Source organism: Tupaia chinensis, unplaced genomic scaffold (assembly GCF_000334495.1).
Source record: "Tupaia chinensis unplaced genomic scaffold, TupChi_1.0 Scaffold000272_1, whole genome shotgun sequence".
NCBI lineage: Eukaryota > Metazoa > Chordata > Mammalia > Scandentia > Tupaiidae > Tupaia > Tupaia belangeri.
Genome location: NW_006159754.1, coordinates 8,652,329 through 8,660,990, shown reverse-complemented (window position 1 = coordinate 8,660,990; position 8,662 = coordinate 8,652,329).

Sequence of the window (8,662 nt, the reverse complement as noted above, 5' to 3'; positions counted from 1 at the left end):
TCAAGACAGAAGAATTCTTGGATAAGAAACTCATGATCTTATTTTTTAAAGAGATTGAAAGACAATCTATAAAGTTCATAAATAGGCGTTCACTAAAATAAAATACAAGGAATTTTTAAAAAGCCTGAAAAGCACTAACTAAGTCATATTCTTTAATCTGTCTGAGTTGTTGGAAAAGTCATGACATATTTTTTCTGTTTTTCTATATAAAAATGTGCATGACTTTTCCAACAGCCCACAAATATTTATACCTGCAGAGTAATTTAAATTCAAATTCAATTCTAGAAATTGTTTGAGAGCCAGCCCCATAGCCTATTGGTTAAGGGAGCTGGATCCCCACATGGCTAATGGTGGTTCAAATCCCAGCCCTGGAGGCTTAAAAAACATACTGGGTATATATGCTTAGGTAGCCAAAATTGAAACAGGATGGAAAAATGGAGAAGGGAGTACAGCATGACAATGCCCCATTGGAGGGAGTGTTTTTATTTTTCCCCTTCCCTCTCTCTCTCTCTCTCTCTGTCTTTTTTTGACTAGTACTCATACTCTCTGGCAATTAAAATAATTTTTCAAGTTGCTTAGATATTTCTGACATTAGCATAATTGGACTTAACAGGTGGGAATTTCTTTAAAGAACATGGAAAATTATTTTCGTAAATGTATAAAATTTTCTGGAAAGAAAAAATCTATGCTTTTCACCCAAATCCCCCTTTAACATCCCACTATATGTTTCATGTGTCTCAATAATGATTAAGAACCAACCACTAAGACCAAGAGATAGTGTAACAGTGACATCGCTTTACTCCCAAGTAGTCAACCACGGTTCAAATTCCAGACTTGGTGGCTTAAACCTCATGCCAGGCATGTGCGTGTACATGCCCAAAATCCCAAGAGGAGAAGGGATTGTGGCATGGCCATCCCCCGGGGTGAGTGACTTCTCGCTTTCTATCTCTGTCTCTCTGTTGAGTGTACCCACCCTAAAGCAAAAATCTTTCAAAAAAAAGAATCAACCACCAACCAGATATGTCTGCTGTGACCCAAATGATCCTACAATTTTCTCTACCCTTTGAATAAAGCATGGAAAATAAGCTGTGGACTTCTTCTGAAGGCCTCTTTCCACTTCATTATTGGCTACAATAATTCACTGACACTTTATCTAAAGCTACATTCTTAGATTTTGCTTGTACACCTTCTCAATGTACAGACTTTTTTTCTAATTTTTGCAATAGGCACATGTGTTCACTGGAAAGAGACAGAAAGAGATAGAGAATGAAAGTGAGAAATCACTCCCCCCTACCAGGGGAGAAGGCCAAACCACAATTCCTTCTCTTCTCTTCCCCCCTTGAGACTTTGAACACGCATGCACATATGCCCTGAATAATATAAGTCACCAGATCTGGATCTCAAACTGCAAATCAGCCAAGTGGGATCCAGCCTTGGACCATCTCCTGGCCTCTCAATGTACAGACTTTTAAAACTAAATGTGTGTGTGTGTGGGGGGGGACCAGCAGTAGTTAGCGTAATGGCTATGTCACTGAACTCCCATGTAGCAGACTGCAGTTCGAATCCCAGACCCAGGGGCTTAAACTCATGCCGGGTGTGCGTGTGTATGTGTCCAAGATCCCGAGAGGAGAATAGAGGAGAAGGGATTGCGGCATGGACATCCCCCCTGGAAGGTGATTTCTCGCTTTCTGTCTCTCTGTCTCTCTCTGTCTTTCTGGTGAGTGCACACACCCTATAGCAAAAATCTCTCCCCACCCTCCCCCAAAAAAACTAAACATGGAGTCAGCATGTGGCATGGTGGTTAAGTGTACTGGACTCCCACATGGCCAACCATGGTTTGAGTGCCGAACCTACCAACTTGCTCTCTCACTTTCTCACTCTCTCTCCCTCTCTCCTTCCTCCCTCCCTCCCTCCTTCCCTCTCTGGTCAAATTAAAACAAATAAATAAAGTTAAATAAAATAATTATTTAAAAAACACTAAATGTGTACCTACTAACTTTTATAAAAGCTTTGCTTTAAAAATACAAAATTAGGGGACCAGCAGTTAGCGTAATGGCTATGTCGCTGGACTCCCATGTAGTCAACTGCGGTTTGCGTCCCGGACCCGGTGGCTTAAAACTCACGCCGGGCACATGTGTGTGCGTGCCCAAGATCCCGAGAGGAGAATAGAGGAGAAGGGATTGTGGCGTGGCCATCCCCCCTGGGGGGTGATTTCTCGCTTTCTGTCTTTGTCACTGTCTGGCGAGCGCACGCGCCCTATCGCATAAACCTCTCAAAAAAAAAAAAAAAAAAAAAAAATGGGGAACAGCTGGTGTAATGGCTATGTCACTGGACTCCCATGTAGCCAACTAAGGTTTGAGTCCCAGACCCAGCGGCTTAAATTCACACCAAGTGCATGTGCGTGTGTACCCAAGATCCCGAGAGGAGAATAGAGAAGGGATTGCAGTGCGGCCCTCTCCCCTACGGGGTGATTTCCTGCTTTCTGTCTCTCTGTCTCTGTCTTTCTGGCAAGCCCACACGCCCTATAGCAAAAACCTCTAAAAAGTGAAAATACAAAATTGGAGACCAGGAGTTGGCGTAATACCTATGTTGCTGGACTCCCATGTAGTCAACTGTGGTTCAAGTCCCGGACCCAGTGGCTTAAACTCACTCCAGGCACGTGTGCATGCATGCATGCCCAAGATCCCAAGAGGAGAATGGAGAAGAGATTGTGGCGTGGCCATCCCCCCGGGAGGTGATTTCTCACTTTTTATCTCTCTCTGTCTCTCTCTGTCTTTCTGGCGAATGCACACACTCTATAGCAAAAACCTCTACAAAAAAAAAAATTGTTCCAAAATTCTAGTTATCAGTTTTACAAATTATTACAAACGCTCTGTGGTGCTACAGCTCTTTGGTCTCTAAATAGAGGGCTTTGCTTCCTTAGTCAATATTTCACAAACTTGGGAACCAGCAGTTAGCGTAATGGCTATGTCGCTGGACTCCCACATAGTCGACCGCGGTGCGTGTCCTGGACCCAGTGGCTTAAAACTCACGCCGGGCGCGTGTGCGTGCGTGCCCAAGATCCCGAGAGGAGAATGGAGGAGAAGGGATTGTGGCGTGACCATCCCCCCTGGGGGGTGATTTCTCGCTTTGTGTCTCTATGTCTCTCTCTGTCTGTCTGGCGAGCGCACGCGCCCTACAGTGAAAATCTCTCCAAATATTTCACAAACTTAATGCGGGAAAAGTGATCTCAAACCTCCTCTCACAGGACTAGTCCCTTCTTTGGGCTGTTAAGCTGAAAATATGTCTTTCACTTTACACCCTCTATGTAATGGCACCCTCTACGTAACACTACTAGACATCTACCTTGGTTGGTAACAGTTTTGACAGCACAAACACTTCTTTTTCATCTTTTCTTACCCAATAGCATAAGGGCTCCAAGTGCCACATGGTCGTACACATAGCTCAATGCTAAAATAAAATGTATTTTCATGACACTGAGTATGTATGTGACCAATTGCCTAAGACGCAACTGGCAGAAGAACAAAGGTGGAAACAAGTGACCCAGATGTCGAGGGCAGAGGTTCTGAGAAACATATACAGTATGGAAGTAAATCCACATTATATCTGAATTCCAAATAAGTCCAACTCATAAATGAGAAAGGATTACTATACTCATAAAATAAGAAAGATCTGGAAAGAGATCTGGTAGTCATTATATACTGTAACATGTCCAATGTGCAGTTATAGACAGAAAGGCCAACCATAATAGTGGCCATTAGCAGAAAGCATATTGGAAACAAAAAGGCTACTGACGTCTATTTTGCACAAAACCATCTCTTGACAAGAGCCAGACAATACATATAAGTGAAAAATCAAACTATTAGGAAGGTAAAGTATCAGAGTTTTCCACATGAAGGTGAACTATGAAATTTTGGAATCTTCAGCCAGGAAATAATGCCGAAAGACAACTGGCACAAAATGCATAGATCCCAGAAGCACGAGGTAGTAATAGAGTGTGAACACAGATTATTTCACAAATAATAGAATCGCAGAACCAATCAAAACTCCAAAAATTCTAGTTTGGCGAAAACAATAAAAGATAAATTTTAGAGCAAATAAAGTCAGTAAGTTCTTTTCTTTTTTTTTTTTTTTTCCACTTCTTGTCACAATAATGCTATGTGGAAAAAACTTATGTATTTCAACAAGAATTTATGAGAGAAAGATTAGTGTACTGGACCAGCCAAAGGTATATCATGATTAACATGGCTAGATCCCACATAGCCAAGTACACAGGTTCAAGTCCCAGACCCTGAGCCTTGAAAAACATGCTGGGCACATGTGCTTGTGTGCCCAAAATCCCCAGAGAAGAAAGGAGAAGGGGCTGCAGGGTGGCCATACCCCCTGGGGGATTCTCATTTCCATCTCTCTCTCTGTGTCTCTCTCCAGGCAGCACACACATCCTATAACAACAAAAATGAAAATTAGAGAACAAAATGTCCTTCTCATGTTTAACTTTAAGAAATAAAGACAAATTGATTTTGACAAAAAGTATCTTTCCAAAGGCCAGCAGGTGGCTTGGAAGTTAAGGTACTGGATTCCACATGGCCACTTTTGAGGTTTGAGTCTCGGATCTGGCAGCTTGAGAATCACACCAGGCACATATGTGTGCATGCCCGAAATCCCAGAGAAGTGTGAAGGATAGAGTTGGGGGTTACTATCCCCCCTGGGGGATGATTTCTCGAAATATCTCTCTCTCTCTCTCTCTCTTTTTCTTTATCTCTCTGGGAATCACACATGCCCAATAGCAAAAACTAAAAAATAAGGAAGAGTGTCTTTTCCTATAATTTGCATATCTAATCCCTGTGAACACAAAGTCTATTTTAAGTGCTGCAATAAAAACCATACAAGGAATTGCCAAAACTGACCATTACCAGGAACATTCAATTTAATATGCAGTGATAGGTGGTATTATTTGCACTTTCTGAGTTGTAGACTTGCAGCTCTCACAAGATAAATGTGTTTATAATCAATACCATTATAAAAAAATATAATAATTTACCTACTTCTAAATTACTTAGATATTTTAAGTTATCATTATCAATTTTGGAGGCAAGATTCTGTAATTCTATAATTTCATAGCAATGACTGAAGGAAAATAACCAACTTTATGCTCAATAAATTATTCTTATCCATCTATACACATAGAAGACAGGAAACATTATTTCCTATAGTTGCTTATACCATAATAATGCATAAAAATAAATAGATAAAATATAGGAAAAAATAAAAAGGAAATCTAATGACAATAAGCTCATTGAGAGCAGAAATAATGATTTAAGTGTCTGCCAACATTCAAGGAGTTACCTTATTAAAAATCCCATAACAGGGACCAGCAGTTAGCATAATGGCTATGTCGCTGAACTCCCATGTAGCCGACTGTGGTTCGAGTCCTGGACCCGGTGGCTTAAAACTCACACCAGGTGCGTGTGCGTGCGTGCCCAAGATCCCGAGAGGAGAATGGAGGAGAAGGGATTGCAGCGTGCCCATCCCCCCTGGGGGGTGATTGCTCGCTTTCTATCTCTCTGTCTCTATCTGTCTGGTGAACGCACGTGATCTATAGGAAAAAAAACTCTCCAAAAAAATAAAACAAAATAAAAAAATAACCATAACAGTTAGTTACATCCAATAGCAGTCACTACAGCAAGCCACCGTGATAAACTCTGGTCTGGGCTCTGCCCAGGAAACAAAGCGTCCCCCAGGTAGAGTTCTTCAAATCTTCCTTTGTCATTCCCTTATAAATGAGGCACAAAAAATAAACACCAAGAAATTCAATTATTACCAAAAGGAAACCACCTCACCCAAAAGCATGTGTTAAAAATGTCTATAACTTGATACCATGCTCAATACTGAATAAAGAAGTATAGTCAATTTCTGCCTATCTATAGCAGTGAGGAAGAGGCATGGGAAATCAAAATGATACCCACTCAGCTGGATTTAGGGTTACGGCCCCGTGCTCTGCACAGCAGTGAAGTTGGCTGAATATCAGAAAAGTAGCCCCAACTTAGCAAAGTGATAAAGGGTCTGTTCAGCCAATTCAAGAGTGCTCAGATAAGACAGGGCTTCCGACCCGGTTGTCCTCCTAGAGGGAAATCTGGACACTGTTAGTAACTAGGCAGCAAAGTGCTCCAATATGAGTTAAAAACCTCAGAACCAGAATGGCACTGGAGTTAAAAAGCTAAGAAGAATTGTCTATGAAAAAGCCATCCATGTCATCATTACAGAACAGCTCGTCTGCCAACTAAGAACTGGGTATTCTGAATCTACTAAATTTTGAGGATGAAGCCAACTAATTAATTTTTACTACTGCTTCTTTACCACCTAAACAGAGGTTTTGACTTCCAAGTCTTAAAAGAGACTTTAAATACTTGAAAACTAGAAGGCATCATAGTAAAACAAAGCAACAATAAGGACAGTGTCTATTCCATCCACACACTACGACAAGCCTGCATAAAACCTTTCATTCAATGTGTATTACTGAATCTCTTAATCAAACATTGGGGCCTTTCATAACTAATACTTAACAGTTCACCTTTCAATGTGGATTATATATTATAAACCTAGAAAATCCTAAGTCTAGAAAATTGATAGAGAAGTGGGGGTGGTGCAGTGATGGGACAGTACCCTATTTCTTGAATGAGCTCATTAATTCCATAAAATAAATAATTTAAAGCCCATCTGTTTTGAATGTCAATGTAAAATTGTTGCTGGTTCCAGTCAAGGAAATAGTGATAAAAGTAAACAGTAACTTGAATAAAAGCTAACTGCATCCAGAATTAGACTTATAGTCTGGGCTGCTTCTTTATTTTGGGAAAAATTTTATAAATATGCAAGGTAAATAAAAGAAGAACAGGAACGCATGTATTTAAATGTGTCCTTGTAGAAATAAAGCGGATTTCTAAAACTGGAGTTGATAATCCCTGTATTTATGTGTGAAACTCACTTTACACTCAATTCGTTTGTGTCCTCAAGCAGACGGCTCCCTCTCAGACTGTCACATAAAATGTTGCCCAGCTTTGCTACTCCAGAATCATCTCACTTTTCCTATTTATATTGCCAGATCTCTACCCACTGAAGTACTAGAGGGGGAAAGAAGAAAAAAAAAATTTTTTTTTAAAAAGCCCAGCCATAGTGTCACCACACACTTAGGGAACCACTTCTGCCACCAACTTAAATGGTCACCTCGGGACTAACTGCTCTAATCTCAGTTTCCTCCTCTAAGATAAATTATCTAAACGAACCTTTTAGCCCTAAATATTCTACATCCATTCCTCTTTGGCGTCCTACAGTTATCTATGGAAGTTATAAACCCAGTAAACAAAAACTTATATAAGAGCATTTCCGGGACCCCCAGTTAGCATAATGGCTATGTCGCTGGACTCCCATGTAGTCGACTGTGGTTCGTGTCCCAGACCCAGTGGCTTAAAACTCATGCCGGGTGCATGTGCGTGCGTGCCCAAGATCCCGAGAGGAGAATGGAGGAGAAGGGATTGCGGCGTGGCCATCCCCCCTGGGGGGTGATTTCTCGCTTTCTGTCTCTCTGTCTCTGTCTGTCTGGCGAGTGCATGCGCCCTATAGCAAAAAAAAAAGAGCATTTTCAACACAAGCACACAGAAGAGTAAGAAACTACATGGCTCAGCACAAACTAGAGCTCTGTAGGGAAGCGAGCAGCAGCTGACCAAGTAAGCAATAATGTCAGTGAGAGTAACTGTTCAGTGTCTTTAAGTAGGTTTAATTATCATTCTTTAGAGCAGGATAACATAGCAGATACATCCATTAGTTTAAAAAAAAATGAAAAGTAATTTTCATTTAAATAACTATATGGAGGGAGTCTTCAAAAAGTTTACAGAAAATGTGTACTATGAGAAAACTGTACTGATTTTTAAAATTTTTAGACCAAAATAAACCCATACTTAAATTCATTTTTCCATGAACTTTGTAAAGTACCCTCATACATCATGAAAATTATTTTCATGCAATTTAAAAACAATTGGAAGTAGATGAGTCCAATATTCTTTATAGATGAGGACACCAAAACTCGAAAATGTTGACCCAGAGTTCTTTCCATGCCATGTATAGTTTATCTTAATGTTACCTCCTTTAATTTCAAATTAGTTTCTTCTTCATGACAGAAATAAAAATCAAGCGAAGAGTGATTATTATAAGCCTAAAGTTCAATCCAAGGCCAGCCCCTTGGCCTGATAGTTAAGAGAGCCAGATCACAAATGTTCAATCGCACAATTTGAGACCCAGCTACAGCAGCTTCAGAAACATACTAGGCACGAGGCTGGCAGGTGGTGTGGTGGTTAGGAGTGTTGGACTCCCACAGGGCCAGCTACAGTTCGAGTCTTGGACCTGGCGGCTTGTTTCTCACTTTCTCTCTCTCTCGTCAAAGTTAAATAAAATAATTCTTTAAAAAAAAAAATACTAGGCGCATATTTGTGCATGTCCAAAATCCTGATAGGATGGAAAAATGAAGGCTAAGGGAATGCTGTGTGACCACACCTCACTGGGAGTGCTTTCTCCTTCTCCTTCTCTCTCTCTGGCAAACACAAGTGCCGACTGACTAATTCACTGACTGACTGACTGACTGACTAAATAAATAAACAAACAAATCTCCATC